The sequence below is a fragment of the Pteropus alecto genome, unplaced genomic scaffold (genome assembly GCF_000325575.1).
Source record: "Pteropus alecto unplaced genomic scaffold, ASM32557v1 scaffold155, whole genome shotgun sequence".
In the NCBI taxonomy this organism is placed as follows: domain Eukaryota; kingdom Metazoa; phylum Chordata; class Mammalia; order Chiroptera; family Pteropodidae; genus Pteropus; species Pteropus alecto.
In genome coordinates this window covers 16,991,584-17,004,120 of record NW_006438113.1, presented here as the reverse complement: position 1 = coordinate 17,004,120, position 12,537 = coordinate 16,991,584, and positions in this window count along the sequence as shown.

Sequence of the window (12,537 nt, the reverse complement as noted above, 5' to 3'; positions counted from 1 at the left end):
TTATAGTTATTACAGTTATGACTAAAGTTATAGTCATAGTTGTGAGTCATGTTTATTGAAAAATATGAAAAATAAATTCACAGAAACATAAAAAAGAAGAAATAATCTTAATAAAAAATAAGAAGTAGATATTACTGTTCACATTTGAATATAATTTATTTTAGTCTCAATTCTAGAAATATATAAGTATAATTTTATCATGTCTAAAATTTTAAACTCTTTGTCATTAATAGTTTAAAAGACTTTTAGGATATTTCCATCACTTCTATAATGATATCTAATGTTGGAATGATTATTTGTGTTGTTAATATGTGTATATTTACAACTTTGCCAGTATTTCTGAACATTTCCTTTGAATTTCATCACATTTTTCCTTTCAAGTAATTAAGAAGTGGTATCATTATTTTTCTATTCAAAAATTACAATATGTGAAATAAAATAATAGGATAAATCTTGTGAACAGTTTTAAGGATTGTGATTCAGTCACTATGATTTCCAGAAAGGTTGTAATAAGTTTCACTAGCACCAGCAATATCTAAAAGTGATAAATTCACTGTCCTTTTACAGAATAGAATTTAATTATTATTTGTAATCCTTTTGTTGTATACAAATTTTATTTTATTTCCTAGTATATCAAATGTTTACTGTTCTATTTTTATCAGTGTCTGTGTTAGACACTGGAGATATAATTAGTAGACAGAAATGGTATGGACTTTGTGTTTCTGAAATTTCTAATAGAATGGGGAAGATAGAAATAAGCAAATCTACAAATAAATGTAAAAATACAACCTTGGTCAGTGCTATGAAGGGGAGTACAAGGTGATATCAGATTATAATAAGAATGTCAAATCTCCTTTGTGGTTCATGTAAAACTGCCATTAAGGCATGCTCAGTGAACTTATAACTAAAGGAGAAATAAAGGCTAGTAGACAAAAGAGCAAAGAAGTGTTCTGGAAAGAAAAATATGTATAAAGGATTTGTTGTAGGAGAAAGCATTGTTCTTTGGCAGCAAGACCAGTGCATTTGAAGCAGAAAGAGAGCAAGAATTGACAATTTGGGTGCCTATGAAGCTGGAGAAGTAGGTAAGCTAATTTAAAAAAAAAATAGATACTACTTAAATCTTTCTCTTAGATCTAAATGAGAAACCATGGAATGGGTAGAAATACAGAATAACAATATCTGATGTGATTTAAAAAATTTTTGGTTTTTATATGGAAAACCAATTGAAAGAAAGCTCATGTGGATTCATAGAAATAAAGTAAGTAGATATTTGACATAAAAGACAGAATATTTGGAGGTATATTTGATGGGAGTTGATGATGTCTTGGGCATTCAGGATAAGGAAAAGGGTGTTTTCAAGGATAACTTTGTTTTTTCAGCTTTATCATGAGATGGAAGGAGAGAAGGAAGAGGACAAGTTTTGTGATTGAGAGCATCATAAGATTTATTTGGATGTGTTAAATATGAGTGGCCTTTGAGAAACTGAGAGAAAAAAAACAACTTTCAAGCGTGCTTGTTTATATCTAAGGGTAATTTGAAGCACAAAGGAAATTTCTCAGCTGGAGATACACAAATGAGGGCAATATGTATAATAATTGAACGCATGGATATGAATACAATTATTTAGGGAGGATTTGGGAGTTAATATAGAGTAAGTTCATGGGCCATAAAGACAAAATAATCACTAATGACAGCATATTATGTAGTTTATTATCAATTGTGCATCTTTTTCTGAGAACATGTTTTAGGGCCTTTGATTATTTTTCTGTTGAAGAATTAATGATTTTCTTTTCAATTTTTATGTATACTTAAAGGTTTTAACAATTATATTTAGATCAAATATTTGTTTTTAACTTGCCATTTACCTTTATTATACTTTAAAATGCATATCTTTGCACAAGTATTCAAATTTTTATCAAGTTATATCTATTACCTTTGTTGTTAATTATTTTAGTTATTTGTTGTCAAATTGTTCTATTGTTTTATTTTGTCTTATATTATTTTACTTGTTTAGAAAAAATTTTCTTATTAATGCTTACATTAACCTCTTTCCATCTTAAATTTTTCCACTCAATTGGTTTGTAAAATATGTGAGTTGAAGTGTGAATCCTAATTAAATGATTATCAGATATCTACCGAATTCTCTGAACTCAGTATTTTGAGTACTGTACTTCTTAGCCATTGAGTTTTATTTCTACATTTTATTCTATGAAGCTTTTATATATAGTAATACAAAAAGCTGTTTCTAAATGATTTGTTTTGTATCATTGATTCAGCTTGTCTATTTGTCCACTTACCATATCATTTTGAAGGAATGAACTGAGTATATATGTGAATAGATATATACGTATATATATATATAATTTTCTTCAATGTTATTTTTAGTAAAGGCTATATTAATGGAACAGATAAATATACAAATGGAAAATTTAAAGTAACCAATTAATGGATTATATTTTTAGCTTTTAATACTCTTTTTGTTATCTATAAGAAACAAAAATAAAAATAGGCAATATTAGGAAGATTAGATAAAGGTGGTAATACACCAGAAAATATGATTTATCAAATCTTCAAAATTATCATAAATAATTTAAATACATTAAAACCAAGCAGAAGCTTTTGTTTATCCAAAATTTTTGGAGGATGTTCATGTCCATAAATAGATTTGCTGTTACTATGTAACTTTTATCGAGTGTATAAGTTCTGCTTTGCTTCTGCATTCTTATCCATAAAAACACAAGCATGTATGAGATCCTTGTAGCAGACATGTGCTAGTCTCCTCGCATCTACTTTTTTCTTTTCTTTCCCAATAGCTTTAGGCTTCTTCCTGACAATTCACATACTTCTGAGGAAGTTGTCCTCACTACCACTCAAGAGGTATGGCATATTATTCTTTCAAATTTAATCGGTATATTTCATCTCTCCTGACCATGGATATGGACATAAGGCCCAAGCCAGACTAATCAAAATAAATATTTAACTTTGTTTTTGAAATATTAGGGAAAAAAAACATTCTCTATTTGTTGGAGATTATGGTAGATGCAAGAAGGGCCAGGAATTGCATCAGGCACTTTTGTTACTGTTAAACACAAAATTCAGTGGAGTGAATTATAAAGATCTTAATGGCTTTATTTAACGATTCACAAATTGGGCATCATCCAATATAGCAGAGAGAAGAGAGTTCCAAGGAGCTGTACAAAATGAAAGACTTTCATAGGCATAAGGGAGTATGAAAACAAGGAAGTTAAGCTAGGCAAAATTTACACTGGGTATTGCAAGGTCGCTTTCCTTTAGGGGATGGAATGAGTCTTCAGGCAGATTACCTAACTAGTGCTGACCAGGTGACTCCTGATAGGTTTAAGATTCCATTTATAGGAGAGCTAAAACTATAATTGTCTCCATTGGTGAAGTGGAGCTTAACATAAACTCCTCAATTTGGGGCCTGTTAAGAGATAAGACACCCTGAGAAGAGAGCCTAAGCACAAAAGAGAACAAGGATAGAAGAGTTACAGAAAAAGAGTCCTGTTGACATAGTCAAACTCCGTGTGAAATTGTGTGTGAAACCTATCCTTCATTTGGACCAATGAATGCCTTTTATTTATAAGCCAGTTGAATTTGTCTTTCTATCAACTGCACTTCTCACGACTGAATTAATTCTGATACAGTAATCCGCAAGGCCTTTTCCAGGTTTCATGTTTTCCATCTTATGATATTTAAAATTTAAAATAATAACTGCCATGTGATTCAATGAAAATATTTGGTCCAGATTTACCTGAAATTCTGCCAAATGCATTAAAAAGTAGGCAATATGACACATCTTAGAAATCAGTAGGCCAATGAGACATATTTTCAGTAGACATGTGATCTTCAGATCTTTAGGTAATGTGTGAGGAATAAAGCAATATTTAAATATTCATTAAATATAATGCTAACTTAAGAATTTCCAAAATTTCTGAGCTCAATGTGGCTTTCACACACAGAATTTCACATCTAACCAAAACTGTGCCTGCTTGAAGAACACATGTAGACAGTGTTCACTCCTGACGGATCCTGCTCACCAGGACTGAAAACCAAACCATAAACCTCATGTTTCAGCTGGAACCCACGTCTCCCTGTAGCTAATACACCTCCAATTTACTCAAAAATTGCCCTAAGTTTTGCATAGGATATAAATCGAACACCCAGTATACCCTAGGATAATCCCAAATTAATAACGACCTAACACAGGGGTTGCAAAAGGCAGCCTCCTTGCCTAAGAGTCTGACCAACTCTCTGGGACAGTTTGTATTCCTGAGTCCCCACTTGATCAGGTTAATCTTAAATATTTTCCCCTGCCTTATCCTGCTACCTCACCTTCTCTGCTCTAACTCTCTCTTAGTTAATCATGTGACTAAGAATCTGCATCTCAACTCAGCTTGTAGATATTTATTGCTTCCTGCTTTTTCCCCTGATACAAGTTTCTGCCTTGGGAACATGCCAAATTCTCTAATTCCCTGAGAACTGTAACTGCTATTTGCACTTAACATTTTCTCTTCAGAAGCCTGGAGTTCAGATCCTGGTGACTTGCCCAGTAGCATGCTTTCCTGTGGGTTTCTCTGAAACTCTTCGCTTCTGGATTCTATTAGTTGATTTTCTTTACAGCATGAGATTGGGAGATGGGGGCTAGTCCAGAGGAGGAGATTTTTATAAACATTTCAAATGCTAATATGTTCTCTTGGAAATCTCTATGGTATGGCTATAATGTTGAAATGATTGTAGATGTAGAGATAAAGCAATAGAAGTTTAGATGTGTGTACTTATGTGCTATGTGTGTACTTATTTTCCATCTATATATCACATATTGGAAAGGGTGTTTTTCTTCTACTTGGCTTCATGTGGACTATATACTAGAATCACATACTAAATGTCTCCTTACTGAAACCTTTTTGTTTTTATTTTTAATTAGAAAGTCTCTTCTTATACTTGGACATAGAAAGAATTGAGAGCAATTAGCCCTCTGTGATTCATTTTTTGTTTTCTCACGTGTTTGCGTTCCTTGCTCTACGTGACATAAGGATCCACCATATAGCATTATGCTGTGTCGCTTCAGTTGTGTTTTCTTCTGTTCTTGCTTTTTTTTAAATACAGGATGCAAAACACTTATATGAAGTAAGTTAGGTTAGTATAAACAATAGCTAGCCAGGAGAGTTTTTCCAAATTGATATCATTTGTGTGGGAAGTAGAGACCAACATTTGAGTGAAATACAATAAAGGGGTCTAGGCCAGTAGAGGCAGCACTAGAATGAGTGACCCTAATGCCCCCTCCAATTCTGAGATTCTGTTTTTCTCTAAAATGATAGAGACTAAAATAGTGAAGATTTAAGTGGTAAGGCATTGTTACTTTTAAGTTAAATAAAATCCGAACATTTTCGCATTTTAAGTTTCTGAAAAATAGAAAAAGATTTGGCGACATTTAAGTTTGACCTAAATCTCTTGTATTTTTATATTTCCTTTATTGTGTTAATTTTTTTAGCTTACGTCAATTTCAAGAAGAAACCAGAATATTTCTGATTACTTTTTACTTAAGAAATGCTGTGCTTTTAAAGAGTTAGTTGGCATCTTGAAAGCTCTGATGGAGTTTCCTATTAATCATGTGGGGTTTTTTTTGAGAGAGGAATTCACATTTCATTAATTCTTTTTGTAATAAGTAATTGTTCTTGCTTACATAACACTGTTATCTGTGAGAAATTCTGAATTCCATGTGGTTAGATACTCTCTTTTTTGTTAAGCCACAGTTAATTCAACAATTCTTTTCCTTTTGAAAATTAACAAAACTGAGATACAAGCAGAGTTAGTGACTTTGTGAAAAGCCACAATAAAATGGTAATAAATAAAAAATTCCAATTTATTACTTCCAGTTATCCATTAAGTTACTTTCTAGGATTAAAATGTAAAAGACAAAATTCATGTAGGCTTTAAATTAGGCAAAATACTCATGATGTGTATTTTATGTATTTAAAATGACAACATTTAATTCTTTTGCATTGTGAAACTTTTAAAGTTTAATTTCCACTTCTCACCTACATTAGCACAGTATTTTGTTCTACAAAGACATATATATATATATAACACTTAAGAAAAAAGACCTTCAAGATATATCAAACTAAATAAATTTCTTACAGAAAATCTTACAAGCATCATTATCTACAGCCAATATATTATAGCAAGAGTAATAATGTTAAAAATTTAAAACTATTTTATAGCTTATAAAATTATTTTGCTTGTTTAATAAAATGTCTGTGATATAGGTATTATTTTCTCCTCTCCTTTTATAGGTTAGAAATCAAAAACTAAGAATAGTGAAGAGACAGGCTGAAATCACTTTCAAATTGAAGTTTTCTCATTTATCCATGTATTCATTCATTAAAAAATAATATTTACTGAGCACCAATAATGATTAGGCAGTGGAGTAAGTATTTGAGGTTACAAGAAGAACACTATTATTTCCTATTCTGTTGAAACATACCAAACTATTCAGACATTACAGAACTTGGAAAAGTTTTGTTTTTTTTTTCTTCTCACAAGTAATTTCCAGAAAAGTCGTGAAGAAAAGATTTACAAAAATGAGATAATAAGAGAATTAATCTATCACCCTTCCTCAAAGTCAGGGCCACTGCCTGATCCATGACTTCATTACCATCACATGACCTATTGAATGAACTCCTAATTTGTTTTCTTGCTTCATTTCTGTCTCCTATGCAGTTTGGTTTTCACTGACGATTCAGTTATTTTTAGAAATATTAGTATAATCATAGCACTCCTCTACTCTTGATATCATTCATTACATTAAAGATGTCTCAAATTCATCACAGAATGTTTTAAAATCATCACACAATAATACCAATCGATCTTCCAACACTTTACTCAAAGAAATGTAGTTAACATATTATGATATGTTTTGATTTAAATGGCAGAAACTGATCCTTAATACTCTTTTTTCTGAATCTCAGAAGTACATGATAGTTTAAGACATTGTGTTAAATAAAAACTTTCATATGCTCTCCAATTAAGTGATATTTATTCTTTTTATTTTGTTTTACAAAATAAATAGCAAAGCCTTGCTGCCAACAAAGGATACTGGATTTCTCTCTAGCTTTTTTAGACAGGTTATAATTTTTTATTTATATTGATTTTATACATTTACATTTTTAATATCGGTATTTACATGCATCAGTGATAATTGGCAGGTAAACAGAACAGAATTTTTTATATTGATTTTATACATTTACATTTTTAATATAGGTATTTACATGCATCAGTAATAATTGGCAGGTAAACAGAACAGAATTTTTGTTTATTAAATTATGATATATAATACAAAACTAATAATAAGTTAAAATAGTTCATTGGTTCACTATATGTAGGATAAAACTAGGTTAGTGGCATCAGCTCTTATTTTTCAGTAAATAATTAGGAAACCCTTTTGTTTTTACAAATTTTGTACTAATTTGTTTGATGAGAAGCAATGTCTTTCTCTTTAACATTATCACTCATAATGGGAGGGGAATTTTGTCATTAAAAAAGTAATGAATTTATGCCCAATAAGGAATATAATTGCCTCCCAATCAAAGCATAGTGTCTTTGCAACCTTGGATTGTGTTCAGCAGACCAGGTCATTGCTTTATGCAAGTTGTGCTGGGTGTTCACCCAAAATTGACTGCTTGCTTAGCTTTCTGCCTTTCTCCATTTTACTTCTCCACTCCTCACCTGTATTCCCTTGGAGTAATTCCTTAATAAATCATCTGAACTTATAGCAATATCTCAGGAACTGCTTCTGGAGAATTGATCTAGAAAGAGTATCAGCAAAACTTGACTCTTAGAGGAAGACAGATGAACATAAAAGGAAAGAGGGAGAATGGGTCTGGAGGTGACACTGTGTGGCTTCTGAGTATGTTTCCAACCAGCAGTCAGTAATAGTGTCCTTTCCCAGGTAAACAACTGTATCTATATGTATTTTTTATTGCTGTGGAACTAATAACAGCATTGCCTTGGTGTCTTTTTTTTTTTTTTTTTACTTTGTGTGTTTTATTTCTCCCCTTTGTGAATACTTGCATCCTTAACTACAATTGTTTACTGAGAATGAGATTTCCTCTTTATTCTTTATGTAGGAAGCACCTAGAATATAGCACTAGAGGATCATGGGGCTTGATCGTGCCCCTTAAACACATTCTCAAAATTATGTATTGTTCTAAAATTTAAGAGTATAATGAGAAGTGTTAGAGGTGATAATTTATAAACAAGGTTGTGATGAGCTGTGATCAAGATACCCTCTCACCCATCAGTGAATTGTTCAAACCCAATACTCTGGGGACCTTCTACCCCTGGCCCTGCTGCCCTTAACTTGGCTTTCAGATGTTACAAATCATGTGAAAACTGGGGCCAGCTGCTAGAGAGAGCAGAATTTATGACTTTTACTCTTGGTTCCAGTTTCCTTTTTCAATATCTAAATGGTGCTAAAATCATACATTCTCCCGAAGAGATTATATTCTAACTCATTTGAACTATAACTTCTAGGAAATTAGACTTCGTGTTCAATGACACACCGAGTAAATTGATTTGCTTTACTTTTGTTGACATTAATTTTCAATTAATTAATTAATTGTGTGCTGTTTATGTATATGTCTGAGCTGATATATAAATGAATATAGATAAGGGAAAAGTGATAGCAGGAGGAAAGTAAAATAGAAAGAGACTTTATGGATAAAAATTTGAGTCCTGTGATTGTATATCTGGTATTACATCCTAGTTCTGCCAATCTCAGTTAAGTTACACCAAGAAATTTTTTAACTGTTTGAAGATTTATTACCTCCTCATCGAATAGGATATTTACTTTCATTCCTTCATGTAGAAATGAGTTTCCATATGATATCTTTCTTCTTCAGCCTGAAGGACTGTCTTTAGCATTCCTTGCAGTACACATTTGCAAGTAACAAAATTTTTTAATGACAAAATTCTTCCAAAATGGTAATAACCTCTCCATTTTTTGTTTATTAGAAATGCATTTTGCTTTAGTCTCTGAAGATATTTTTACTAGTTATAGAATTATGGTTTGAGAGCATTTTTTTTCTATTTAAAACTCAGATAGTCTTAAATATTTATAATTAAGGTACATTTGTCAAATGTTTATAAAAATTTGTTGAAATTTTAATTGTTGATTTAAAATTTAAGTGATGAATTTAAAGAGAATTTGCATATTTTCAATATTGAGAAATTCCCACCATTTCTATTTATTTAAAGAAAAATGAATATGTATATATATTGCTCTTCAGACTTACATATTAAATATTTTTTTTAGTAATTTCATATAATTCAAAATTCCATTTTGGCAAATGAATCTCTTATGAACATTTCAAGTCACTATTAATAAAATAATATAAACCAAAATTATGTAAACTGAATTTTGTGATGCTCAGATGGGAACCGCATTATGTGAGCTATTAAATATTGTAGTTCCTAGAATGTGAGGAGCATGAAGAATATTTCATTTATACCAAACAATTTTTTGAGCTACTTAAACAAGTGTTAGTCTTATAGTTTCTAATAAGCCAATGTACCTCTGAGAATTGACTTATATTAAAAATAACCTACAATTGAATAAAATCTGCCATGCTGGATTTAAAAAAAAATTAAATGATCTCACTAGGCATTATCATATTAAAAACAATATACAATCATCTAGAGATATCATCTTATGATTCACTACCAAATGAATTAAAAATACATAATTTAAATTACTTGAATGAATCAGAGTATACAACATAATTTCATTACACAGTAATTTTTATTATTCCAGAGCACAATATTGTTGAAATGCTCTTTAAGTTCTTAAGATAATATAAAGATAGAAATAAATACACAGAAATGTGAGAAATACCAATTATGACTGATTTTGTAGCTACCATTTTATTCAATTTTATTAAAATATGTCTAGGATCTTTTACTGGATAGTTTAAAAAAAAAATCTATGTAGAATACATATACTTCTATCACCATCGCTCTTATACATGTTAATAGGTTTTCCAGCCAATGCCGTAAGAAAAAAAAATGTGAAAGAGGGAAGGAAGGAAGGAAGGAAGGAAGGAAGGAAGAAAGGAAGGAAGGAAGGAAGGAAGGAAGGTAATGTGGCATAAATATTTGTAAATATAAATCTCTTTTAATTTTAGGCAATAAGATTTCCCCCTCAGGAAAAAATAAAAACACCACAAATGACATTTAATACCCCAAACTATTAGAACTGGGTCAAGTAATTGTCAAAATCAAGACTTTCTCCTCTAACACAGGCCTACACTTTGGTTATTTAGGCTATTCTAAAATAAACTATAATACAGAATTTTATAATACAATGAAATCTAGGTACCAGATAAAGTGTTTTTCTATTGTCACCTTCATTTTCCCAACAAAGCACTTGCGCAATATTCAGTTGTTAATACTCAAGTGCTTGCAACCCTTTGTATGTGTTTAGCCTACTGCGCACATAGAGATTATTTTTTGTTTCAAACATCTAAGTAGATCTGGATTCCAAATCCTTAGATCAAGGATTTATAATTCTATTTTTTCTGTTAAGGGGCAAAGTCTAAATATTTTAACCTTTGAAGGCCATTAGATCTCTTTTGCAACTATTCAATTCTACTATAACATGAAAGCAGGCATAGATAATATGTAAATGATGGACATGATTGTGTTCCATCCAATAAAACGTTACTTACAAAAACAGGTAACTAACTCCATATTTTGCTTGCTAATGCTTTGGAGAAATAAAGAGAAAGAGAAGTTTTGCCATGAGTAAAATATTTGCTTTCACAGGGTTGTAGATCACTTCTGATGCAGATCAATTGACAGTAATGATATCCAATTGTTATTTCATTTTTCTTTAGAGAAATAGAAATGGTAGCAATGTCTCAATATTGAAAATATGCAAATGTCCTTAAATTCATCACTTAAATTTAAATCAACCATCAAAATATCAACCAGATTTTTATAAATGTTTGACGAATTTATCTTAATTACAAATATTTAAGACTATCTGAATTTTAGGGAGAAACGGAGCAATAATGGCAAAGACTTAATTTAAAAGACAACTGTACATACTATGAGCAGTACAAAAATAGAAAAAAATATAAACGAAGTAGTTACAACTCTGCCTTATATTTTCACAAAATAAATTTCCAATTTATTAAGAAGCTGAGTATACAAAAATAGAAAATCACATATAAAAGGGTAATTAATAACAATGAGGCACTGGAAGTCTCCACAAAATAAAAATATAAAGAAAAATATGTTTATTACCTCAATATCAAGATATCACTACGACAAAATACTCGATGTATTGTTAAAATGCAAATGTAAGACTTAGAGAAAATATTACTAACATATGAAGACAAAAAACTAATCTCTAAATTATCAAAATATTTGTATAAATGAATAAGAAAAAGACAAGTAATAGAAAAATGAACCAAATGTGAAAAGATAATTTGCGGCGTGGGGGGGCGTGGGGGGAATAGTCACACAATCATAAGAAAAAATATATACTCAACCTTGCCAATCATGAAAATGTAAATTATAATAATAAGATAAGATGCTTCAATTATTTGATCAGTAAAGTAAGAAAGAATAAACTCCTGGATTAGGAGACTTCCATTTTTTGAGATTTTGAATTAATACAATAGTATACAGGATAATTTGGCATTATCAATTAAATTTAAAATTATGTGAAACACTAAAATCATTATTTCATTCCTCATTATATCTGCTATAAAAATAATCAAATGTTTACAAAGAGACATGGCAAAGGGAATTGTTGCAGCACTGTCATCATCGAAAGGAAAATGGTTAAATGAATTATGCTACATCTGGACTGCTATGTAGTTAAAGCTACGTGTGGTGATGGATGTTAACCAAACTTATTACAGGGATAATTTTGCAATATATTTCAACATCAATTCATTATGTTATACACCTGAAACTAATACAATGTTATATATCAATCAAAAAAATACCTTAAGCTAGATCTTTTTAATACTCACATGGAAATATCTCTATAGCACATTATAATATAGAAACATAAGAGTCCTAAGTATATATGACACAGTATTTTTTAAAAAAATTACATCTTAAACATGTTTCTGTAATTGTTTCAAGTTTTGTGGAGTACTACAAAATACTAATACAATGATAACTGATTCTATAATTTAGTTAAAACAGTACTTTTAAAAAATAAGTAAGCAAAACGTCAGGCAATATATCTTGTCATTTGTATAAAATCTTTTAAAAAGAGTTTATAGAAAAAATAAGTATCCAACCACTTTTACTGATAAAGACATACAAGTCATTTTTATAATATTAGACTTTCCATGTTGCCTACTGAGGAAATGCTTATAACCTTGGTGCTATCATTCACATTTTACAATCATATTTGAGATGTAAGTTTCTGATATAAAACCAGATTTCCAAAATGTATTTACTGACTTATGTTTATATAGGGACACAACTCAGAAATTA